Source organism: Canis lupus, chromosome X (assembly GCF_011100685.1).
Source record: "Canis lupus familiaris isolate Mischka breed German Shepherd chromosome X, alternate assembly UU_Cfam_GSD_1.0, whole genome shotgun sequence".
Taxonomy (NCBI): domain Eukaryota; kingdom Metazoa; phylum Chordata; class Mammalia; order Carnivora; family Canidae; genus Canis; species Canis lupus.
This window is the reverse complement of record NC_049260.1, coordinates 13,768,088-13,795,003: the sequence shown is the minus strand read 5'-3', so window position 1 is coordinate 13,795,003 and position 26,916 is coordinate 13,768,088. Positions and strand designations below refer to the sequence as shown.

Here is a 26,916-nt window from a genome sequence, read left to right as displayed (position 1 = left end):
GCATGAGTGTAGATTGTTGACACTTAATACACGGAACTTTGGAAATGAAACAAACATATTTAAGCGTGGGTGCTAGAGTCCTAACAATTCACCTATAATCGGTTGAAAGTCAGAGCTGTGCCCTTGGAAAATGTAACCCGCTGTGATGAAAGGATTATGTAATTTTTGCAGGGTCAAAATTATCAGAGGGGTTTGCTTGTACAAGTGGAACAGACACCAATCCCCCCAGCCGCCCACCCCCACAGCAACAGGAGCTCAGGTTTCAAAAGCAAGCTTTTTTGCCTAGCCCTCGGGCCGAGGTTCTGTGGTTTCAGATTGGTTTTGGCTTCAAGCAAAGGCAAGTTCTTGCTTTTGCTCTCTGAACTAATTCCAGCATGTACGGCTGCGCCTCGTGGCCCCTTTTCTGCTGACCATGTGGGTAGCTTCAAAGTCTCTTGGATGTGATTATTTGTTCTGTCAACAGCTCCGAGCCTCTGAAAAGCGAGGGCCACCGCTTATAGCTATCACTCATCCTCTCTCTCTCCCCCTATCACTTCTCCACAATGCAGACCTTCTTCTGCAGAACGCTCAGCATTTTAACACCAGCCCCCCTCCTCCACCCCAATCGATACTAAGTGATACCAGGCGTCTCTTAATCTCACAAGAACAAACCAAACACTGTGTTCCTGTTGCCACCCCCAGAAGAAAGTGCATGTTGAGCGAAGTAGGTTTACTAGCACATTAACCACAAGCCCATCAATTAACTCCATTTCACAGGAGCTGAGGGGTCTGATGCTTCCTTCTATTTTATGCTTTCTTTTCAGTTGCCTTCAATAGACCCACTGGTCAGAATGATCTAGTCGCCCATCAGCCAAGGTGCAAACCCCTGGAGTTTCCGTGCGTGCGCCCTTCGCTATTTATGCCGCTGCCACAGTCAATTTAAAACACGTCTTTGAAAGTCCGTCTGGAGAGGAACCGACTGAAGCGAACGAAGTGCGGAGGGGAAGGGTCATCCTCTTATGGGGAATTATGAAAACAAGCGGAAGCGTGCCGGAAACGTGGAAGCACATTCTAGCGTGACACCGAGGGTCGCTCGTGCCGCGGTGCCGCCGTTAGACGCGCCTTCAGAACCTCGGCCTCTCGAGCTCCAAGAAGGGGCTGCTGCTGCTGCTGCTGCTGCCGTCACAGGGCACGGCAAGAAGGAGGCAAGATCTCTCATTCAGACCATTGTGCCGATGAAGCCAGGCCCCCCAGGTAAACTGAGTCTGGGGGAGCTGGGTAGCAAGGGCCCCTCGGATCCTGAACCTGGGAGCCCTGGGACGCCGCAGGACGGGCAGATGGGGAGAGTCCGCCCTCGCCTCCCCCGGGCACCTGTTGGTGCAGGGTCATCGCGGCGTCGTGACCACGAGATGCGTGGGCGGGGCACGCCCGCCGCGGTGGCTCCTGACAGCGAACCCGCGGACGCACGCACCCCCGACGTGCGGCGCACAGGCAGCCGAGGGGGCGCATGGGGAACAGGGCAGCTTGGGAGGCCGGGTCGGAGGGTAACCAGGGGAGCGGCAGGGGCGCTTGGACTGTAATTTCCGGAGAGGTCACTCCCAGCTGCGCACGCCGGGCTGGCCTGCGGAAAAGAGCGCAGCGTGGCTGGGCAGAGCGAAGACGAGGGCCCGCGAAGCACGGGGATCCGTGGCCCAGGACTGGGGAGCCCACGGCACGCAGGGGGCAGCGGCCTGGCCCTACGCTGGGGCGCCGCCCTCTCCCACCGCAAAGCGGCGTAGCGACGGCCCTCCTCGTCGGTCACCAAAGTGCGGGAGGTGCCGGCAAGCACGCACGCCCGGGGGCGGGAGGACGGAGGCGCCCACGGGAGCCAGACGGCCGCGGGAGCCGCTCCACGGCCAGCCGCACGAGGAAAGGGCAGGGGGCACCACGGGCGCTGTCAAGTGCGGGGTCCGGAGAGTGGGAGCAGGGAGGGTGGCCGGCGGAGGCCGGCGGAGGGCCAGAGGGAACACGCCTCGACCCGGGATGCTGCAGCGCCACAAAGTGACGTCTGTTTCGACAACGTGAACAACCACATTTTTCCCTAAGAAGGACCTAACCGTTCACGGGAGACGCTCCCAGGAAACGCGGCGTCGGAATCCACCTGGTTCGATGCCTGCGAGCTGTTCCACTCAGGCCATGCTGGGTACTTTGGAAAACCTTCGCTGTCCACTCGGAATGTCTCCTCGAGAGATGCTGCTGGCGGGGGCAGGGCAGGGCAGGGGCGGCGGCGGCAATCCTAGGAGAAATCGCTGTTGAATCTCATTGACCAAACGTGCATTCACGCTTCCTTGCAAGTTAAATTCTAGCTTCCGTCAAATGCACAGGATCCGAACAGGACCCGAGATTTACATCATTTCTTTCCCCGATGGTTCTCTGACTGGCCGTGTCTCCGCTCTTCGAGAACACGCCTATCTGGCAAGGGCCCCGGCTTGATGGCTGGACAGTCTGGATTTGCAGAGCCTGGATTTCACTTCCAAGGAGACAGCTCGTGACACATTCCGATGGAAACAAAGAGAAGCGCTCTCTGCTGGTAAAAGGATAGTTCTGAACTCAACCACCTGATAAAGACTCACCCCCTTCTGTCTGGGTATGGATGATTTGGCTCTTGCTCATTTGCTGAACACGTGGAAAGTTCGAGAATTTTGCCCCACAATCTTCCCTAAATTCCCCATGAATGGGAATATCACTGAACTATCATTGCTAGCCAACTTTATTATGAAAAAGCCAGCCAAGCTTCTATGAAGTGAAAAAAGAAATTTGTAAAAAGCTTTCTTTCCCTTTTTTTCAGATAATCTCTATGCCCAACATGGGGCTTGAACTCACCACCCTGAGATCAAGAGATGAAGAGTCGCACCTCTACCGACTGAGCCAGCTGGGGGCCCCTGTTTCTTTCTCTTTGATGGTTCTTCCCCTCAATGTTGTTTCTTTTTTTTTTAAACCGGGGAATCAGATGTTATGTCCTAGCAATGGATGGACTAAAAGCCAAGGGCGATGAGGAAACCCAGTCTTCCCACTGAGCTAGGGAAGGGAAATTGGGGTGGGGGGTGATGCAGCAAATTGGGCGGGTTTCCCCCTCCCCTCTATTGTGTTCTCCGGCTTCCCCCATATAAATGGGGGTCTGGAATTAGTTCTTAAATCTGACAATGTGCCTAATGACAGGATATGGTTTGAGATCAAATAACCAACCAAAACAAGGGGTCTGTTTCACCTCAGCCACTCAGCGTTTTGCTTTTATCTCCCCTATTTGTTTCATGATAACTTTCAAAGGAGTTGACTGATTCTGATCAAATGTGGGGCACAGCTGAAGGGTTTCAAGATACATCTTAAGCTCAATTTGTGGTTCCGCCAGCCATCCTGAAACAAAACAGTAGCCAGTAAAAGTTTCTAAACGGGCAGATCTGCCGTAATCTTTAGCAGACTTCACCAAAGTTCATACATGAGTAGCGGTTACAGATCTATGTGATTACACGGAGCGGAGTTTGCAGATCACAGACCCACAGAGGTATCTAAATTCACTGCACACAATGACTTCTCACAGCCTTTCCAGAGGCGAGTGTTATCTCTGCCCAGGCGAGGGGGAATAAAAGCCTTAATAAAGGGAGACAAAGTTACATTACCTTGGCTATATCCTGTGAATGATTCATGAAAGAAATAGTTCAAAAGATGTAGAATCCAACCCAGTAGAAACAAGCAAAGCTCCTGTAGCTAAATCCCTGTCGTTGAAACAGGATCTTCAAGAAGCAGTGCAGCCACAAAATGATAAATCTGGATGTTAGAGGAGAAATCGTTCAGCTTGATATTGGAACGAAGCCTTTATCACTGTCATGGTGGCACCAAAGGATGGCTTGGAGGGGTGCTAATCCCTCCAGATGTCCATCAGACTCCCAACCAAATAGGAACAAATGGGAACTCTGCCTCTATACACTCATTTAAGTATCCTTTTAAAGGAGAACAAAGTGTCTAGCTACACATTTTCATTAATCGTGCTCATTTCATTTCATTTGGTGCTGATTAGTCTTGGGCGGCCGCTGACATCACTCATGTTGCAAGTAAAGAATTGTGCTTTGGTAATATTCCCATAATGATTTATTTTATATTTGCTCTTTTTTCCCTGCCCCACTTTTATAGACCTGGATTGTGCAATTCAGTTTAAAGCAACGCGCTTCCATGGGAGCCCCCTCGAAGCCAGGCATTTTCTTAGGTAGAAGCTCCACAGCCATCACCATTGAGTCTTGGGTTATCTGATTGTGTAATAAGGAAAGTCAACTGAATGTAACAGATGGTTAACAACTCGGAAAGAACGGAGAGAGAAGCCTTCATATGCCCGACGGTAGGGCTGGCATAATATTCCAACTACCTTCTGGGACGAGCACCTCAAAAGTTTCCTGTCCAGAGCCGAACTCTCCATTTCCACCCAAAGCGACTGCCTCTTCGTTAAAAAGCTAGAACCACCCTCATCCCCTCCCTGTCTTCCACATCTGCTAACTAACTGCAGTTGGCCCTACTCCATGACGGCCCTCACCTCCACCCAGCCCTCTCTTCCCAGTGCCTCAGCTACTCACAGGCCAACGGGCCCCTCGGGCCCCATGTTAACTGTCGTCTCCTCGCTGCTCTCCCCAATACTGGTCCATTTCTCCCTCCGCTCCCTCTGTCACATGCCTATCAATGTCTTCCTTCAGATCAAACCCCACTATCAGTTACATGCTAAAGTAAACTTGACTGGCTCCCTGTTGCCTACAGAACCAAGTCTACTGCTGGCATGGCATCCAAAGCACTTGGGAATGTGACACCAGCACAGATCCCCCACTTCGCCTCCTACTGGACTCACTTCGACCACCACCGCCCAAACTCTGTGCTCCAAACGCATGGCACTTGTCATTCCTCTCTGCAGCATGTCACACCTTGTGGCTTTACTGCACCCTCTGCCTAGAATGCCCTGTGCCTTGGTGAACTTCTAGTCATCTTTCAAGATCCAGATCAAAAATCATTTTCTTCTTCAAATTTCCCTGATACCCGCCATGTCAAAGAATGACTTTCTCCTCTGGCCTCCCACAGGTTTTAAAAAACACTTCCATCTGAGCATTGGCTCAGCCTTTTCCATACGGTATTTGTTTGTGTATCTGTCTCCCTCACTGTCTGACTCAATTTGGTGTTAAATAAATCAATACAGGGATGGCTAAGTGCTTTCTCACTGAAATAATTTCATTTCCTGCAGGATTGCCATGGCCACAATAGTCAGGGGTGATATTCAAAATATTTAACAACTGTATAGCACAGGCACTGACCAGTCAAATGGATCCCCAGCTGGGCCAGTGCATCCCAACTCATCGACCTTGCCCGTAGCCCAGGGGGCAGGATTTCAGTGAAGGGTGCTCCATATCTGATCCAGTCTGTAAAAACTGCTCAAGTTTCAAGCTTATTAGGTCAGCTAGGGCCCGAGGCTCTGCGTACTGTCTGTAAAATCCTTCAGGATCCAAGAAATTTCCCTGAGTATGGACAGCAGGTTTTTTTTTTAAAAAAAAGTTACTATCATCATTATTTTTACAAAGACTGGAGCCAAGAAGGTGAACAGTAGCTAATTGTGAGATTGCTTTGTAGCGACAAGGGCTTCAACACACACACACATAAACTTATATCCAAAAGAAGGAATAAAAAAAAGGTCTTTTCATTGTCTCTGCAGTCACAGTATAGCCACACAAAGAGGGCTTTCATTTATGTCTCCCTCTCTCCGAGAAGCCAGGCCAGAGAGTAAAAGATATCTTAATGTTCTCTTTCAAGGCTGCTGAGATTTAGAAACAAAGACTGGTACGATGCCACAATATCGACCTTTCTTTTACTCCCCTCCTGCCCTTTCTCTTACCTTCTGCTTGCCTTGTTTAAAAAAATGATATTTAAACAGCTCCTGTTTTACTTAGCTACCTGGAAATGTGTTCAAAGTAAGTAGCAGTGGGAAGAAATTCAACTCTGAAGAGAAAGACTGAATTTGGGGTTTTGTGGCCCATGTTCATGGATTTAAGTTTTAATCCAACAAGGCACATTTGAAAGCTGCAGGTCTGGCCACCTATTCAGACTTTTCCCAGTGAAATTTAGGAACTTAGAATAACCCGGACCAGGCTGGGGAAAAGGGTGCTTGATGTCATGTTTAGGATAGGAAAGTTCTAGGGCTGTGTAGTCCACTACAGAAGCCACTTGTCACATGTGGCCACTTCTATTTAAATTTTTAAATATAATTTCAAATTCAGTTCCTTAGTTACACTAGCAACCTTTCAAGTACTCCAGAGCCACACACAGCTAGGGGCTACTCTTTTGAACAGTACATATAGAGAACACTTCCATCATTGCAGAAAGTTCTATTGGGCAGTATGATCAGTGGTTTGACTTTGGCCCAGGGGGTTGGGGGGCAGAGTCATGCTGGGAAACCAGGGGAGTAACAAAATGCTGGAACATTTCTCCTTCCTCCTCTTTCCTTGCTTTTCTGTTTATTTTCCTCTCCCTGAATCTCCTCTTCCTCGTTTCTATGGACAGCAGAATCAGATCAGGACATACACGGCAATGGAAACTCCTCGCTGGCAGGGAGCTGGGGCCCTTTGGTTCACTGCTGTATCCTTCCTTCCCTAAGAGCCGGTGCTTCGTTGAGTGTTTGGTGGGTGAGTGATCCCAATGGGGTGGTGTGCCTCAGCTTTCTTCTACAAGGCAGAGAATTAAAACATCCTCCACTTCTCCATCAGTTGGTCGGTAGCTGTTCTCTGGATCCACCAAGTACGTCTGGGACATTCTCCAACAGCCTCAACCCTCAACTCCCCGAGGCCGGGCAAAAATCCGGTCTTCATTATGAGACTCAGAGGGGCAGCTTACCGTAGGGGTGGAAAACTCAACTCTCAGGGTGTGAACACTGGCTCTGCCACTTGAGAGCTGTGTGGCCCTGGGGAAGTCACTCACCCTGCCCTGTGCCTCAGCTTCCCCTCTGACAGATGAAGGTAATAAACAATAGTTCCTACCTCATAGGGTTGTTTGCAGGTCAGTATACGTGGAACACTTGGAGCAGCTCTGGGCTCATAATAAGTCCTCAAGAAACAAGAAACAATTCCTGCCAAGCCCATCCTGCTAAAGGATGAGTCTCTGTATGAACTGGTGCCGGCGAGGCCCCAGACAGCAGCAGAGCTGGCTGTGAATGAAATGCAGCACTGAAACTGTGCTCCAGCCATCTGAAGCTCATAGGCCAGGAGGCTTCTGGAAGTGCAAGGAATTCGAGAGGTTCAGAAGCAGGATGGACAAACCCACAAATAGGAAACATACAACTTCCGAGAAAACTGAGAGTAAATCCTTCTCGGCCCTTCCAACTGGTCACTCTCGTTCAAGGAAGACAAATCACCAGGATCATTCTTAATGGAAATGGGCTTTGACTACCTTCCAATGACAGGGAGACGACTCTCTGGGAACTGGGATGTGAGGGGCCAGACCAGCATGGGTGCTAAAAGCGTGCCCACCCTCTCGTGATTCTGGGGTCTGTCGGGGGCCTCCATCGGTTCAACAACACATTTTGGCTCCCGAGACGACCACAGGCTGCCACAGGTGTGAGTCCACTCAGAAGGAAACCAGCTAGGAGCCACCACTGGCCAGCAGGGCAGCTTCAGGCATCCCGCCTCTGCGGGGGTCCTTACAGGAGCCCACATGCTGTCCAGGGGCCGCTAAGTGGTGGCTCAGGTGCAGACACATGGAGAGTACAGGGCCCATCTTGGCTTAGAAGCCCCCCGGCCCCAGAGGACCTAATACTTCTTGTAAGCAACTATGGTTTTCAGGGGCCCCATAAGGGACACGCCAGAACCAAAAGTCCCACACTCAGGGGAGCCCAAAGCTATGGCTTCCTGCCAGGTATTTAGACTCATTTACAATCCTGCTGCACCAGAAGCTATTTAACAATTGGGTCATTTTTACTATAAGCAATATTGCCTGGTAACACAGCTGACATTCCACCTTCACCAGGTTTCCAGGGCAACAGAGCTGGAAAGTGAACACAAGGGCAGATTTCCATAGAGAAGGGGAAAGGGTTACATTAACCCTTTCCCTGCATACCCACAGTGACAAACTCTTCCACGGAAGGAGGCCTGCCAGTCCCCACTAATTGGACGCAGGGACAGGATGGAACGCAGAGAAGCTAGATGCCAATCCAGGCCTGAGGGCAATAGTGGCCATCGCAAACCCTAAGGGGAATGGGGCTTCCTTGGCAATGAATGATTAGGATTGGGGTTAGGGCTAAGCGTGTGAGGGGAAGGCCAAGAGGTCCTTAGGACTTCCATATTGTAGGTGTCAAGATGGCTGACCCGTGGTGAGAAAGCGTGATTCACACACTCCTGGGAAAACATCATGAACCCCAAAGAAAGAGAAGGAATTCTAAATTACCCAAGCTACTCACTGACCTGCACTTGGGAGTCTTCAGATGGGCTCTTTACTTATTTTGCTAGTTAGGCATTTGCTTGGAAGGTACACTTCTGGCACAGCACCCTCACTGTTTGTGTTCCAATAAGATACATCTAACCGATTGTGCACGCACGTACCGTTCCCAGTAAGCAAGCTGTTTCCTCTCTCACTCTGGAAAGCATATCAAAATGGGAGGTTAGCTTCAGCCTTAAATCCATCCAAATTTATATTTAAAAGTAAATCGTTCCCAAATGCCTGTCATTAATAACAAAGTACTTGAGGCTTCCAACTTGAGCTTACGACTGACACACTGCTGTGTCGGGATGTGCGTCTAAGAGCCAGTGCCGTGCGTATGAGCATAGATGTGCAGAGAAGACCCCCTGTGCTGCCCTCAGAGCCCACCTCAAAATGTAACCAGACATGCTTTCCTCTTTCTCAAGTCAAAGGGGGAGGCACCAGGCACTTCCCGCCCCAACCAACAGCGCCCTCGGGGATTTTACTGAGGTGGGCCCACAGTTCGGGGACACCCAAGGTGAGCCAGTTCCCTTATTTCTTCACTTGATTTGACCATCTATCTAGTATAAGGGATCCCAAATCTTCAGGATGCATTTTAAATTATTCTATGACCCCAGTCAAAGGATAATCAAGATCAGCTGGTGCTTGGCTTAACTCAGGCTCGGAGAAAGCGTTCATTCATCCATTCACCTCAACAATCAGGTGTCAAACATTTGTGCCGCGTGCAGGTCAGAGCGACCTCAAGGGGTCCTCGCGGAGTTTCTGGCCTCGAGGAGTTCAAGACCTTGCTTGCTTATTCAGATATCTGATCATCCTCTCTCCCCAACTCCTTCACCCCTTCCTCCCACTGAGAAGCCCCAGAAATTCTTTATTGCTGGAGGCATGGCCTGCCTGAGCTATAAAGGATCACTCGTACAGAAAAGCACTTTCTAAAACAGCATCTCCTGAAATATGTTTCATGGAATCCAAGACCCAAATGTGTTAAGAGAGCTCTATGGTCAAATGAATTTGGGAAATACTTCATGCTTGATCCTCTTAGAGAATCACAATGTCCTTCAGGATATTAAAGGCTCTGATAGGTTCTGTAGTAAAGAAACTTGTATATTATATAAACAAGTATATATATATATATATATATATATATATATATATATATATGGCTGAGCGTTTATACACACACACACACACACTTGGCAAGAGTCCAATTACTGCAGATCAGAGTATATGTATATATCGGTATATATGTATATACACGCTCAGCCAGTTTTCTCAAACCCTTTGACCATAGAAATGAATGTGTGTGACCTACTATATCCCAAAGACCCACATAGTTTGGGAAACATTTTACTAAAGCAACGCACCTGTAGCCTGTCTCCCATTTGATATAAATGTCTCCTATCTGGAGATGTCTTTATTAGCATGTATTTGTACACACGTGAAATCTTACCTTTCATTTGTACAGTATGGTTAACTTGATCAATAGCTTTTAACTCTATTATTAAAAATAACATTAACAATGCTTCATTATCAGGCCACAAATGTTGCCCAAGTGACGTTCTTAAGGCCCCAGAGTGGGATGGTGTGGGATAGTGGTAATAGGTCCTTGAAGAAGCAAATCTGTGGCCCTCAAGTTGTCTAGTCTTCAATGAGAGGTCACCGAAACCAAGCCAATTTCTTTTCCTCTTGGGCCACGAGCCCCACCAAGGGGCTTGGGCAAAGGAAGTTCTCGTAGCTCATTAAACTACATGCCCCGCTCTTAACCACCACTCTAGCTTTGGCTATCAATCAGAGTGAAGACTAAAAGGCCACTGGAGCTGTGCCATCAGGATGGTGTTGAGCCATGGTGTGAAGTCACAGAAACATCTTTTAGCACTTATAACTATATTTTATCAAGTTCTTTGTTTGAACCATGAATAATGGCAATGTGAATGGCTGAATAAATGTCTAACCATATACTAGGTTTGGCAGGCATTCGTGAGAGCTGTGGACTCTGGAAAGAGAAAAAAAGAATGCAAATTCCTTTTGTTCTATTTTCCGAGCTCTGAAATATCTTCGAGAGAAGTTTGAAATGGTTACAAATATCAATTCAGTGTCCCTGAACGAAGCCAGCATGTTCTGTCTGAGACTGTTCTGGCGCTTGGCCGACATTGTTCTTGAATCCTGCTCTTCAGAAAGAAGGAAAGCAGTTTATCTTGATTTAAACCGCCCCCCCCCCCCCCCCAGCCTGAAAGCACTGTTGCTGGAATTCCTCGGGAAAGAGGTGCAAGTGAGTGTGCATGAATGTAGAGGGGAGTGGAAATGAGAAGTGTAATCAGTTTATCTTGTTAACAGTAACTGGACTGTTGCCAAGTAGCCTTATGTATGCTCTAAGGGACCCCCCACACAGAAGGAACCCCACTTAAAGAAGTGTAAAGGATTTTCTTCTGTCTTTGAACTTTTTCTTTCCTTAAACACTGTTCTCAGAGAAGAGAAAGGGAAAAGTTGACTTGCTCAGGCAAGCAGCAAGGAACTTTCGGCAGCCACCCTGGGCCACTCTGTGTGCTTCCCAGGCCAGGCCACAGCTACCTCGCCGGGAGATCTCCTCTCCGATCTGCAGCAAATACACTGCCTTGCTCTGGTGGCCTCTCACTGGCACCTTCCAGAGCCTACCTTCTTAGGAGTTGCATCGGGCCATCTCCTGGTGAGCCTCTGAGGGCACCTTCCTCAGAAGCCTACTTAACTCACCTTCTGCTGAATGACAGCAGGCATCTGAAGTTATTGCCAAAGAGCAGAAGCCCATGTGGAAGGAAGCTGGGGCTCTTCACCCCTTCCCTGAGTCACGAATGTCAAGTATTCAGAATGCTTTCCTGGGGAAGACTTGCAAGTGATTTCTCATATTATTATCCCTTAGTGCACCAAGGAAGCCCTTGAGAATCACGTAGATCGGATCCCCTGGTTGTGTGTGTACATATGTTGGGGCGGGGGAGGAAAGGGGAGAGAGAGAGAGAGAGAGAGAGAGAGAGAGAGAGAGAGAGAGAGAGAGAACCCCACCTTGCCTTGTTTAGAGAAAGGAACTGTTTGCTGTCTTAGCCAGCAGCTCGAAGCTCCCCAGAAGGACTTCGATCTTGGTCCTGTTTTCTTGCTGGCATGCAGGGACACCTCACATTTGCAAGTTCAAGTCCACTTTATAAGAGAACTGGTGGAAAGCAACTCTCAAGGTTAAATAACAGCAGCTGGAAACTCCATTTGGGTTCTTTAATAAGTTTTGTGACTTTAGACAGTGACTTAACGCCTCTGAGTTTAAATCTCCCTTTATGTAAAAGAGGCCGATCTCTCTCATGGTGCTGAAAAGAGCTTGCAGCTTGTAGCTCTTTTCCCAGAAGATGACCGTGAGGTTGGCTGAAGTAGCAGTTAACAGCAAACCCTTAAAAGCCAAGTAGTTGTGTTCCTCCTAGGCTGAAACGTTTCTAGAAATTATCATTTGGGGACTGTGCTCGCTCGGCCACTTACAAATCCAAGTGAGGCTGTCGGTGTCCAGGGCAATCTATTTTTTATTTTTTTATTTTTATTTTTTATAAATTTATTTTTTTATTGGCGCTCAATTTGCCAACATATAGAATAACACCCAGTGCTCATCCCGTCAAGTGCCCACCTCAGTGCCCGTCACCCAGTCACCCCCACCCCCCACCCTCCTCCCCTTCCACCACCCCCAGTTCGTTTCCCAGAGTTAGGAGTCTGTCATGTTCTGTCTCCCTTTCTGATATTTCCTGCTCATTTTTTCTCCTTTCCCCTTTATTCCCTTTCACTATTTTTTATATTCCCCAAATGAATGAGAACATATAATGTTTGTCCTTCTCCGATTGACTTACTTCACTCAGCATAATACCCTCCAGTTCCATCCACATTGAAGCAAATGGTGGGCATTTGTCGTTTCTAATGGCTGAGGAATATTCCATTGTATACATAGACCACATCTTCTTTATCCATTCATCTCTCGATGGACACCGAGGCTCCTTCCACAGTTTGGCTATTGTGGACATTGCTGCTAGAAACATCGGGGTGCAGGTGTCCCGGCGTTTCACTGCATCTGTATCTTTGGGGTAAATCCCCAGCAGTGCAATTGCTGGGTCGTAGGGCAGGTGTATTTTTAACTCTTTGAGGGAACCTCCACACAGTTTTCCAGAGTGGCTGCACCAGTTCCCATTCCCACCAACAGTGCAAGAGGGTTCCCCTTTCTCCACATCCTCTCCAACATTTGTGATTTCCTGCTTTGTTCATTTTCCCCATTCTCACTGGTGTGAGGTGGTATCTCATGGTGGTTTTGATTTGTATTTCTGTCCAGGGCAATCTAAACGAGCTTTTCGAGCACAATTTTCTGAGACAGCACAGAAACATCTTTTGAAGCTCTATACCAGGTTCTCCTTCCTCACCCAGTAATTATGTAAAGGACAACTGTTCTTTTCCATCATCAGACCCATTTATCTTGATTGTAAGCTGCCCATTGGAAACAATTCCACTGTGCCCAGGGCCTTTCAGCACTTCTGTTCCATGTTTACTCTTTACTTTGGGAGGGGACCAATGTTCATTTTCTGGCCTGTACCTGGAAGATTGCGCTGTACCACCCCCTCACCCATGACAGGCAAATGCTCCACAGAACCGACCTCCCATTTGACAGCCTTCCTGCTGCCCTATGATTCTCCCAACAGAATTGGCAAGAGACAGGGAGCCCATTTCTCTGCCTCACCACACTATGCTGCCAACAGATCTGCTGAGTCCACGGGTTTGGGTTTTCCAAGCGGCTTTTAAAAATTAATTCCATTAATTAAAACTAAATAAATTAAAAAATCAATTCCGCTCCTCCCTGACCTGCCACCGCCATCGCCTCCAATGCCACCAGCTGCCACGGTGTCACTGCCTCTTAATTAGTTACAACACTGGCGCCCACGGTGGCTTCCCAGGTGTCTCCACCAGAATCCATCCGTGACCTACTTTCCCTCTAGTTTCTGTACACTTCTCTGTACCCCAAAACCGGTCTGACAAATTGCTTGTTTTAGAGTCCCTTTATATTTGTTCCTGGAGGTTTGATCTTGGCATTTATTATTACATGACTGGCACTTTTGCCTTGGGGCCCATCATGCCGGATAATATACCAGAGTGGAAAAGCTTGTAAGCTCCCACTCATGTTCTCATTCTTTCTCTCTTCTGTCTCTTTCCCTCTTTTATGCCTGCCTCTCCTCCCCATTCACTCAACTCACTCTCTAAATTCCAGCTGTCCATGAATAGAGTCTGACAATACCAGACAGCTGAGATTACTGGAAAATACTAAAAATAATTGCCTTTTGTTATTAAAGTCAGGACTAGGGCTGCTGTTCCCTCCCAGGAATTTGTAGTTTCCTGCAGGGATTCAGAGGTCTGTACCCCAGTGCTTTTTTTAGAACACGAAGGGCTATTTCAATAAACATGCCACTAAATTGACGACGACGTCTTAAATTAATGTGTATTGTCTCTTGTCCCATTTAGCCCTGACTGCTGCCTTTCTGGAATTCGCCACTGGAATATTTTACACACTGATCTCTTCCTGCTGTCCTCCACACCCTCTTTGACATTAAAGTTCCTCTTGAGATTCCAAGGGGACCAAGAGCCCTAAGTCTCACCCTGTCTCAGCTTCCTTATCCACTGGGGACCAGCCACATCATTTCTGTTTTCCAGTGCCATCTTTTTTAGTCAAGGTCCAGGGAAACCTAACTCGAAAGTCACCCTTCTTAGGATTCTGGTATTAACAGGCTGCCTTTTTGCCCATAAGCTTTTATTGCATTAAAATAAGTACAATGTGAACCAAATGAGTGTCAGTACTAGATGCCTCACCCGGAAAATGTAATGCCTCCTGCATTTAAGATATTACAGGCACTATTTACTGGGGTGCTTTTCTGCATCTAGAACACAGGTTATCAGGTACATTAGAACCACCTGAAGTTTCTTGCTTAAAAGGCAGATTCTCAGCCTCCATCTCCAGAAGTTTTGATTCTTAGTGTGGGATGGAGCCCAAGAACTGGCATTTTAACAGCAGCCTCGCGTGCTACTTTGGGCCACGCCTGGAGAATCCTTGATCAACGATGACAATCACAAAGGTTTAGACAGACTCACAACTTCCCTGTATCAACTAGTGGGTTTCCCCTTATTAAGCAAAGGACCGCACTGGCCTCTGACCCACCCCTGGTCCATGTGAATGATCTAACTGTGAACTGTTACTCGCCGGTCCTCAAGTTGACAAGAGGAGAAGACGCCAACACCATCATTCATTTGTCCTGTGGGTTTGCTATTTAACAAGCAGTACACGAACGAAAATATATCAGTATTGGTTCACTAATTATAACGAGGTACCACACTAATGTAAGGTGTTAACACTAGGGGAGGTGGGGTGCGGGGTGTATGGTGGCTCTCCGTACTATCGTCTCCATTTTTCTTTAAGTCTAAGACTCTTCTAAAAATAGTCTTTTTTTTTTTTATTAAGTGTGATACATGCTGCCCACTAGAATGGCTTAAAATGAAAAGACAGAAAATTCCAAGTGGTGGCAAGAGTGAGGAGCAACTGGAACTCCGTCACACTGCTGATGGGAGCATAAACCGGTACACCCAGTTGGTAAAACTGCTTGGCAATATCTACTAAAGCTGAATACCTGTATTCGCTGGATTTTGCACCCTATGGGGATGTACCCAAGAGAACCATGTCCCCGAATTCACCAAGAGATATGTACGTAGTGGCACCATTCATATCATCTCACGCGGGATATTAGCAAAATGTCCATCACTAAAAGAAAAGTGAATGAACTAACTGTGCCATGTTCCCACACTGGAATATCACACAGCAGTGAAAAGAAACACACTTGAACTATATCCAATAACAAAGGTGATGCAGAGGGAAAGCAAGCAAGCACAGAAGAAAGCAGACTCTGTGACTCTGTAAACAGTTCAAGTTAATCCACGCCCAGAAAAGTCAGGATAAGGGTAAAAGTTGGGGGTAGAGGTGGAAGGGCTTTTGTGGGACTGGTGATGTTCTGTTTGGGGCAGGCTTCTGGGTACTTGGGTGTGTTCAGTTTGTGAAGATCCACTGAGCTGTACACTTAAGATCTGTGCATTGTCCTGCACGGATGTACGTTGTGCCGTCCTGCAAAAGCCACCGACGCTTCCACTGGGGGAAGAATGCAGCGCGAGTCAGCTTCGGGGAGTCATGACACAGACTCTGAAACTTTAAATCCCAGGGTCACCACCTATCAAGTGCCTGCCCCGGCGAAGTCAGTAAACCTTCGCTCCACCTCGTCCTGGTCCGTGAAGTGGAGGTAAGAATGGTACCTATGCCGGGGTCTGTCCTGAGGATCAAAGAGCTACCATCCCTACGGCACTTAGAGGAGCGTCAGGCCCAGAGCGAGACCCCTGCGAGTGTTTGCCAATTAAATAAAAGCATTTTTTTGTGCGGGTGCACTTAGAACAATTGTCTTTTGATAGTGGCTCTTCTAAAGGAGACTGGAGAAGAGTGAAGAAAGTAAGAAAGGAGTGAATAGGCAGAGTTCTCAATTATGGGGGAAAATATTATCTTGGCGCTTGGCCAATTAATCCTTGACGGGGAGTCTGGACTTCCAACAGGCTCCTGGGCGCCGGTCCAGAGGCTTGACGACCAGCCACACGGGGACTGCCAGAAACTGCCACAGAAGGGCCCGCCCAGGGGGCCTGTGGGAACTGCTGGGGAGGAGCGCGGCCTCGGGCCGGGGCCGAGCCGCAGAGGCGCCCCGCCAGGCGCAGGCCCCGCTACCTGCTGCCCGCCGCCTCGCCTTCCCTCCAGCCGCCCGCCAGAACCTTCCCTTCCTCCCGGCACGTCACGGGGCTCCTCCTCCCGACAGAGCCCCGGGGGTGGTGGGGGCGCCAGGCCGGCCTTCACGGCCTTCACGGCGGGGCAGGAAAAGCCACAGAACTGACAGCCTGCTGCCTCCGCGGAGGAGCCCGGGCCTCGTGGCGCGAGCCTGCCCCGGTGACTGCGGCCCCGCGCCCCGCGCCCCGGCCCCGGCCCCGGCCCCGGCCCCCGCCTCCGCCTCCGTCAAGGCCCCGCGGCCCCCAGCGACTCCGCGGCTCTGGGAGGTTGACCTCAGCCTCTACAGCCGCTGCCAACCAACAAACCCAAGCGACAACCAGTCCTGTCTGGGTTATAAGGGAATCCAAGGTGGCGACCCCCGGAGGACCCCCTTTGAACTCCTTTCTTGCCTGTCTGCGTTCTGGCTCCTTCTCCAGCCCTCTTCGAAGGCTCCGGCAGGCTGCATGCGAGGCCGCGCCGAGGCCACCGTGCACGGCTGCCTCCTCAGACCCCAAGCCCTTCCTTTCCACGTCTGGGCCACACAGGTTTCCCAACCTCCTTTGCGTGCCTGTGGGGTCACAGGACAGCTCGGGCTGGAATATGGATACAGATGCGCCCATAAAACTTCCCATGCTCTCTGCCATGCTTTTTGGTTTTTGGGGTTTGTTTTTTTTGGGGGGTTTTTTTTTGTTGTTGTTTTTTTGGAGGGGTGCCTCATCAGCTGGATGGATGCAATAGCTCAGGAAGCGGGAACTCAAAGGTCCCACGGGATAGTGAAGCCACGCATTGGAAGACTTCGGGTTTCTGAATGCCTGCATGAACACGGGCCTCTTCCTCTTGGAATGTGACGTGAGCGAGAAATAAACTCAGTTTGCATGAAGGCCTGAGACTTGGGGTGGTTGATACAGCAGTCAGCCGGCCCTGACCGACACACCAAGTGCCAGACCCCCAAACTGCTTTCTACAAGGCGGGCCACGCCAGCCCTCTGTCCCTCGGTGCTTCCCCGGGGGGCATCTCTGACCTGTCTGCCCGGCGGGCCACACCTGACGTAGTAGCATCAAAGTCCCATATTCTGACCTCCAACCTCTAACCTCGGTTCGTGTTTCAACTCTTACATTGGTTTCCTGCCTGTTGATTAAGATGTACTCGTTGCAAGTCCATTGGAACTCTCAGAGGTGGTGCCCGTTATTCTCTAAACGGGGTCTTGAGGCCATGTGCTCTGCAGGTTTAGGGTCTCTGAGTTAGTCCCACAGGCTGCAGTAGAGACAAATAAGCAAAGAGATTGGAAGCTGCCGACTCCCTCCATGCTGGACAAGTTCTCCCAAGCCATCCTTCCCACTGGAAGGCAGAAGAATTATAAGCACATTGCATAGAACAAGCCGTTCGGCATCTTGGCCGTGCCTGTGCCCTGACTTGCATCCATAATGACAAGAAACAGGCCGCTTTGTGGTAAACAGAGGCTGACAGACCTACAGACTGAGAAACTGAGTTGATTTATTGTATTTGACTTTCTGAGATTCGGCACTGCCAGATTTCAATGAGTAGTGGTGCCCATAACAAATGGTCAGTGTTTGTTGTTGTTATTGTTGTTTTGGAGTGGGGGAGTAGGTGAGTAAATCATCTGTAATTTAAGCTCAGCTCAGAGCTCTGAACATCCTTCAGCCAGTTCTTACTCGGCAGGAAATTGGAGCTCGTAGAGCTACATAAAATTCACTTTTCCATTATTAAAGAACCAACACAAGTAACTGTTTGACTCAAGTTAACATTCACTCCTTGGAAGAGATGATGAGTAAATATTTACCCACTGGCATAGCTGTTGAGTAATTGCCCATTAAGAAAGTTAAATGTTAATCACTTATTTCTGGATTGAATAATTTCAACATGATCCTATGACTAATCCTTAATGTGTAAGGCAAGAAAAAAAAAAAAAAGCCCACATCCGTTAGTTTCTTTCGATTTTGACCATAAAGAAAGGCATACTTTTAGGAATGTCTTAAATTAGACACATAACCAGTTTTCACTCCCTTAGCACTCCAAGCCTGCTTGATTGCTTTTTCATTGTTCTTTACCCAAAGAAACCATGACCTCAGGTTAAGTATTAACAGGGCTGGAGAAGGAAGTGTTGGACAGGAGTCTAGCGGGAATGGGAGACATCTGAACTAAGAGGAGAACTAAAACTTGGGGACAGAGAACAGAAGATATAACCTAGATGTCGTGATGTTGGCTGTCCTACATCACAGGGAATTGTGTATGACAAATGTCATTAAAGTGAAAATCTTAGGCTACACTTCACCAAGAACATTAAGTTTCCACCGAGTCAGAGGGGGATCCCAGCAGTACGTGGCCAACAAAGGGTGAGTGGGGAAAGTCTCTAGGCTGGCAAGCTCACGGAAAGGATCCCTGCGTGGTGTCCCCTCTCCTTCGGAATCAAAGAATGACCTTTCGGTTGGGCTATCTCCATTCAAGGTAGCCTGCATCTGGATGGGAAGGGCGGTGGTCAAAATACCTGCAGAAATTTTTCACAGGCTGTATGCCAGCAGGGGTGTATTTGGGAGCTTGGTGGGTACAGAGGATGCTGTTGATGCTATACCCAGACCCTCTTACCTGGGCTGGGATCCCCTCCTCCAGCTGCTATGAGTATTGGTTGTTAATGGTGCCCAACAGTTGATCCCTTCTCCAGAGAACTGCCCTTGGTCAGTGGGAAGTACCTAATCCAGAAGGTTATGCCCCCTTCCCCAGGGGCAGCCCATCAGCCCATAGCTAACTCAGTGATTCAAAAGGCTAACCCCCTAGCTTCAAGGTGGGATCAACTCTGGTGCAACGCCTGCTCCTGTTTGACAGGAGGTGAAGCTAGTGTCTAGCTAGGACCACGAACATGCTTGGATCTTTCCCCCTTGCCCTATCCCGCTTCCCTGACTCCCCTTTTCCTGAGAGCACTCCCCTAGTGAAGCATGTGCACAGGAATCAGTATCCGTTTCTGCTCCTGTTCCTTTCCTGAACCTGAACAAAGACAGTAGGACAGGCAACACGTTTGGTCTCCCTTCACTGTCTCCAGGTTGCCTGAGAATTTTTTTTTTAAGCAGAGGCTGCCCTGTGGACAGGTGAGGCAGTTTGATCCCAGGTGTACCTCAAGCAGAATGGAGATAGAATAACGTACCTCACGCCTTCCAACCTGTGACTGAGTTCCACTTGGAGGAGAAGCCTGGGAGTGTAAGATTGCCTGCTGCTTCTTTCTCCCTCCGTTGATCCATGACCTCCGCTCATCTGCCACCCGCCCTCCAATGTATATCCAAGTGAAGACTTCCTTTTGCCATTGGATTTTCTTCTGAATAGTGACCCCCTGCCTCTCAGAAATGTATTGGGTTAGTGACACCCTTCCTCACTTCTATACTGGTATGGATGGGTTTTGCTATAGGTATGCCTGCATTTCATGGTGTACAGGAAAGAACTTGGACATAAATGGTGCATAAACTTGGGCAAGCTCTTGATCCTTTCTGAGCATAGCTCTCTCCACCTGTAAAATGATATTAATAAAGCCTACCCCACAGAGTGCTGTGAGGATTAAATGATGTAAAAACTAGGCATTCACTCGTATACAAGTGCTCAGTATTTAGAGTATCTGGTATACAGTAGGTTATTAGTAGAAAAAAATTTAAAGATAAATGAAATATTAAAAAACTAAAAAATAAAATTCTACTCTTAGAACACAGAGATACATAGGCATTCTACCTCAGATCAATTTCTACCATCTATCCATCCATCCATCCACCCACACACCCACCATTCATCCACTCTTCCACCCATCCACCCACAAATCCATCCATCCATCCATCCATCCATCCATCCATCCATCCATCCATCCACCTATCCACTTATGTGCCCCTCCATCCACCCTTCCATCCACCCACCCACTCACACATCTTATCTACCCTTCCTTCCTTTCTTCTATCCGTCCATCCATCCATCCATCCATCTACCCACCCACCCACCCATCTATCCATGCATCCATCCATAAAAAACCTCAGTCCTCCTAGTAAGCCATGTACTGAGGATACAAAAGTATATTAGAAGCCAATTCCATGGGAGAAGCTCACATTGCAATGCTGATGAAAGCTGCATGCCACTTTCCCCGGGAATCCAGAGACATTTAGATAGAGGAGGAAAAAGGAGACCTGGGGTTGAGTTCTACACTGAGAAGTCACTTATTTTAGAGATCCTTCCTGTGTGAAGAATCCTTGCATTCCCACACTCAATGAAAACTAGGTATCCCCTGGGATTTGATGGGACCTTCTTGCCATTAAGTTGTTGCTGCCATCTGGAAGAGACTCCCAAATCAAGTTCCAAGAAATTGCAATTTCTAGGCTGGTTCTCTTCATGTGACCTGAGGAGTCCTGTTTGCCTAAAGACCAAAGGAATGGCTGCTCCCAAACATGATCCCTCCCTGTGAGCCTACTGGGATTCATGATTCACTTAGAATATTAACAATACAAGCAGGAACCACTTTGAAGAAATGTCTACCAAGGCCAGGTGGAGTTTTACGCACTTGACATTTATTAATTTCTCATGGTCCCAACAGTTCCGGAAGGTGGGTGTTGGATCCTCATTTTATAGCTGAGGAAACAGAAGGCCACTGACTTGCCCAGGGTTACAAATGGAGTAGGAGATGTGATTTAAATCCATGTCCTACTTCAAAGTCTGTGCTCATTATAACCTTTGTGTTTTCATAAAAATAGCCTTGTAATAAGTATGTTATTTTTCTCTTCCATTTATTTATTGAATTTATTTGTTGAATGACCTTGGCCAAGTTTAAGAATTTCCTTACTATTTTTTTTGGAGGAGGGAGTTAAGGTTCTAATGGAGAATTTCTAAATTACCCCCAAAGTAGATAAAACTTTACAGTGGAACTCTACATACTCATCACACTTACTCAACAACCTCGAAGGCCCATCTGCCCTATTCATGCCCCACCCATTTTCTTCCTCCTAGCTTGGCAATCCCAAATATCAAATCCAAAACCCCTCACCACACTGGTCTTTTTTTCCCCTAGCACTAGGCACCATTACAGCACTTCCCAAGGCCCACTTTAAATGATAATTTCTTATGTATATTTCTCTTTTCTTAAAAATTGTCAAAATGAATAAAATGACAGAATATTCAAATTGACTGCAGAGCATTTCAGAGCTTATCCTCAGATTTCCAAATGTGTAGCCAAGTTCTCAGGTACCATCACTATTCTGCTACCTCGCTGATTGTAGAGCCAATGTTAGAGTGTAATAAAAGTGAAAGCACTTTTGCTCCAGCAAAAATAAATATATAACCAAATAAATGCCTTGCCAACTGGGGAGTACAAGTTGTTCCTTTTCTTCCCCTTAATTACCTCTCAATGGAACATTCTAGAATACCCAGGGGGTAAATTTTCACTAATCTTCAGGCCTCTCTAAAAGCCAGTGCCAATACAGAAGTTAAATATAGAACAATATCCTATAAACAAAGTCCTGAGCCTAAGGACCCAAATGATTCAGACATTATTTTCATTCATGGCTTACAAAGAAGTAACATGAATTGTGTCAATGGTCCCAACACCTCTAGAGAGTATTATATTGGAATACAAAAGACACAGATCATCTTCAAGGAATTTATAATACAGCTGAGGGTAAGGAATATGCTCAAATCAAATGATAGAGATACATAGAAATACAGTGACAGTTACATACCTAGACTTAGGACCACACATTCTTACACACACACACACACACACACACACACACACACACACAGGCTGACTACCTCATCTCAAAATCACAGAGTCACAGTGTGATGCAAACACAGAGAAACACAAGACTACCCAAGAACAATGAGAATCTGAAGCCCTAGTTTTGGTTTCAAGTCAGCCACCTCGCATAAAGGCAGCCTGACGGCAACAGGGTTGGGGGGCTGCTGGACAAAATTCTGAAGGTTGGAATAGGTTCCATTCCTGCATCAGGCAGTAATGAATCATTTCTTTAAGCCACTTGGCTTTACTGGAACTCAGTCTCTTTGCTCCTGAGGCTCCTTCCAGCTCTAACAGTCTATGATGCTATGACGACCGGATCCACTTTGAAAACAACCCACCAGGACATTTTCACACAGCATGGACTTGCGAGACAAGCGACGTGATCAAGGCTCACACATTAGTTGTTATGGCTCGCAATTTAATAAATAGTTATTACGATACCAAGCAGTGTTGAGTGCCTTTGACATGGGCATGAAGGCAGAGGGAGTACCACTCTGTCTGGTGGCTCTGGAGGATTCCTTCTTCGTTAGGGGGGCTGTGGGAATAGTGGTGACAGAGGTTTTCTTACCCATTCTGAGGTCTTAGGATTCAATCTGCAAGGATGCAGCAGTTTCTGAACATCCTGGTTTGGCTAGTAGAACTTGGGTTTGGTTCTAGAAGTACAAAAATTGCTGCGTTGACACCTCTTGGCCACCAGAGAGCTCCATGCATCCAGCCAGAGGCACCCTATTGGATCAGCAAAGCACATGTTTTTAAAAAGCAGGCCACCCTCTGGTCCCTGCAGCAAGGACCACAGGTTCTATGGTCATTTCTTATACTAGCAAATTCACTCATCTGGCCCACCAACAGTAACTCTGGCCGTGCCCCTCTGCCTTTTGGAACATGGTACTTGGTGCATTTAGGAGGCGGAGGATCAACATGAGTACCAGGTCCCCATGCTGGTCGAATGAATTCCTAGCTGTGGGGCAGGAGAAGCCTGGGCCCTCAGACTTACTGGATTTATTGGTGGCTGCCAGCACTGACAGCGGTGTGTAACACAGTGCTCAAGAAAACTTCTTGTTATGGGTTTTATTTGGTGGTAGTTTCCTCTTCCTGCTCATAAAAACAACATGGGCCAGCCATGGAGAAGTTGGAAGATACAAACTAGTATAAAGAAAATGGTAATCATCCATCACTCTACCATCCAGAGAAAAATCACTGAATAGATCTGGACACATTTCCTTCCAATCTTCTTTTTCTTTGGGGATATGTGAGTATTCTTACATACTTGATTGGAGTCAATGCATTCTGTTTATTTATATTTTTTTTTTGGTGATTTTTCTAGCCTGCTGTTTTCTCTTAATTTAGTAAGTGTTTTTCCATGTCATTACATGTGCAATGCAAGACAATGTGGAGAATTTAGAGCAGCACCGAAGAAAATAAAAACCCCTTGTGTTTCCAGTACCCAGAGATAATCATTTTCACATTTTGGTGTTTTACCTTCCAGTGACTTTTCTTTTTTTTCCAGTGACTTTTCTAAGCATGATAGTTACTTTTACAAAACTGGGGCCATATCATATATACTGCTTTATAGACTGCTTTTTTTTCACATAAATATTATATCACACCCGTTTCCCCCACATCATGAAATATCCTCCCAAAACATGATTGTAAATATCTGAGTAATATTAAAATATATGAGTCAAGCTTAATTCATTTAATGAATTGCCTACTGTTGGCTATTTGTGCTGATTCTGATACTTTTCACTACAAATACCATCAGGATGAACAACTTTATACTAATTATACCCCCATGTTCACATCATTAAATATGCACCCAGCATAAATTCTTAGACTTTGAATTGCTGGGTCGAAGAGTTTGAACATTTCTAAGAGATACATTCTAATGGCCACAGTGTCCCCCAGAAATGTCATTATCACCTGAAAGTCCCTGTCCCACCTGCACTCACCCGCACTCGGGATTACTGATTTTAAGAGTCTTTGTCCATTTAACACACACACACACACACACACACACACACGCACACAGTTATTCCTCATTGAACATTTTGAGTTATTGAGAACCTAACAAGTATCTAGCACTGTGCTGCATGTTTAATGACAATTATCACTGTCTTCCAAAGAGTCGTGCAGATAAATACCATAATCTCTACTTTACAGATGAGGAAACTGAGCTATGGAGATCTCAAGTGTCTTCTCAAGGTCACACAGCAAGTAAATAATGAAGTTTGGCTTCAAATTCGGATCCATGATCCCCCATCTCATGTTCTGCTTATGATGCCACCTCGCCTCTCTGGGGAATTTTTGAAACGTATTTTTCTAGAGGATAGAAGATTAAAGAGCTCCTCTGCTATCTGTATAAGACACATCATGAGACTGCCTGCCCGTAGACACGGTTCTACTCGAACCTCTGAAGGGAGGGAGGGGATGAGTGAGAAAACCTTGTAGACCTTTTTATACTTGCAGAATCCAGTGACCTCCTGTTTACAGATAAGGACTTTAGGACTCTGAGGAGTGAAACGACTTGCCAGGTCTGAGTTTGACCAGAAGATGGGGGAAAGAGGGCAAGAAAATACCAAGAGTGCAATAGTCTGACAAGCCCTTTCATGCTACTCTGTCTTTGTACACTGGGTTTCCTGTTTGGATTTCTCTCCAGCATCCACCTGGTGACTCAGCTAAAATGTCAGGTCCTCTACAAAACCTCCCATCATTTTTTTAAGGCAGAATTAACTGTCTCTGGACTCTGTATGCCTCTGTACTTACTGTATTACAGGCACTTACTGTATTATGTGGCAGAGATGTCTAATTGCCCCACGAATGTTTTAAGCCCTTCCCTTCTATAGAGCTCATAGGGATGGGGCTAACAATGGAAGTGGCTGCCCGGGCAGCATGGATTGCTGGCACTCCACCCAGTGGGCTGTGTGACTTGTGACTTGTTCTGGTGAATGGCACACGAGTGCGCACAACCTTCTACTGCCTTGCTCACTGCTTGTGAACTCCATCATTAGAGAATATGATACTTGGAGCAAGATAATAATATCACAACCATGACACCACAAGCCCAAGGGACAAAAAAAACCAACACGAGAAGGATGGTAGAGCAAAAAGTATGGGAGGAACCTGGAATGAACAATATTGTCCAGCTACTAAACCAACTCTAGAACCATCAACCTTTAGACACTATATCTTGTAAGAGAATTAAATATCTTTTTTTGTTAAAGATGTATTTATTTATTCATGAGAGACATGCAGAAAGTCAGAGACATAAGCAGAGGGAGAAGCAGGCTCCCCATGAGGAGTACGATGTGGGTCTTGGGATCAAGTCCTGAGCCAAAGGCAGATGCTCTACCACTGAAACACTGAGGTGCCCTAATTAAGTATATTTTTTAAAAGTTTTATGTATTTATTTGAAAGAGAGAGAGAGAACATGAGTGAGGGGAGTGGCGGAGGGAGAGGGGGAAGAAAGAATCCTCAAGCAGACTCCTCTCTGAGCACGGAGGCTGACTCCGAGCCTGGTCCCTGAGATCATGACCTGAGCCGAAACCAAGAGTCAGCTGCTTAACCACTTATCCAACTGAGCCACCCAGGTGCCCCGATAGTTAAATATCTTTATCCTTTAAGCTGGATATTCTCTCCTTGCCGTCAAAAGCATCTACTCCTGTGTTTGATTATTCACCTCTGTCTTTCATCAGATTATTAACATTCAAGAGCATCCTTTGCATTTAATTCATCTTTGTATCCTGTTCTGGGGCCAATCACAAAGCCCTGCAGGGGCTCAACGAACATTCCCGGAATCGAATCCACCAATGGTGTTCAATTTTGGTAAAGATAGTGCCATGCCTAATGATTCGTGATTTCCACTGGCCAATTCCTCTAAGAACCTGTTTACTTAAACCAAACTCTTCTAACTGTGGCTCCAGGAAGCTCCCCGCCATTCACACAGCCCCGTACAGAATTTGTGAGGCAAGGGTTCATTTACTGCTTGTTAATTAGTCAAGTGCTGAGCGGACCACATGACTCATTTTTACATTATTCGCACAATTGCGCAATTAGCATTTTAAAAGGTTTTCTAGGAGGCCGGCCCAAGTAAGTTTATCTTGAAAAATGTCACAAAAGGAAAAGAATAATTAACAAACCAGTTCCCAAGCAGATTTAGTGGACCGTTGGCTTCAGCCTGAAAGGCATTGCATGGAAGACTTGCTTTTAGTAAGGAACTGATTTTTGCTGGACTTCTGCCTCGAAGGTCCTAGCCCCCACCCTCAGGGCAGCAGACCTGGTGGGGAAGGGAAGGAAGGGCTCGTGCTCACTCGGTGGCAGTACGTGGGTTTTTACGCCACTCGGTTCAACAATTAACTCAGGCACCTGTTCAATTGACTCCAATTCCAACTCATTGGACAGTGACCAATTTGGTCATTTGTTTTTGGAAGAAGCTAAAGAAGCATGTGAGAGGCATCTCATCTGTGTTATGAAGTGAAAAACGAGAGTGCATTTTGATGCAAATTGGCTGCACAAATTAATTAATCAATAAGTTCATATATGTCACTGTACCTGTATGTTGCCCTCGAAACTCCAACAACTTAATCAACACTGGCTTGGGTATTAGGAAATCCACTTTTTAAGCTCCCTAGTCCCCATCCCCCCAATTCACTAATACACAAGGTGACTCTAGGCAAGGCACTTCAGAAGTTAAGAGAAGAATCTTGTTATCATTCCCTGTCCCGTGAAGCATCGAGAGCTCAGAAAGGAGACCTCATAAGCCCGCATAGAGCCGAGAGCACAGGGAAGAGCTGTACAGATTGACTTCAGGGCTGCTCCGCCATCTTGGCAGCAGAGCAGTGCTGTCGCACCCCCCACGGGTGTCGCCGTCCTC

General features: G+C 47.1%; 1 protein-coding gene and 1 long non-coding RNA gene across 3 annotated transcripts in view; one reads left to right on the top strand and one right to left on the bottom strand.

Annotated features, from left to right (window-relative positions):
• The window catches only part of NHS (NHS actin remodeling regulator), a 347,302-nt gene that overhangs the window by 125,851 nt on the left and 194,535 nt on the right, over positions 1-26,916 (bottom strand). The window lies entirely within an intron of this gene.
• Positions 16,529-19,822, top strand: LOC119868367. Its single transcript, XR_005386172.1, has 2 exons — positions 16,529-18,627; positions 19,357-19,822. It is a non-coding gene; the product is annotated as an uncharacterized LOC119868367 (long non-coding RNA).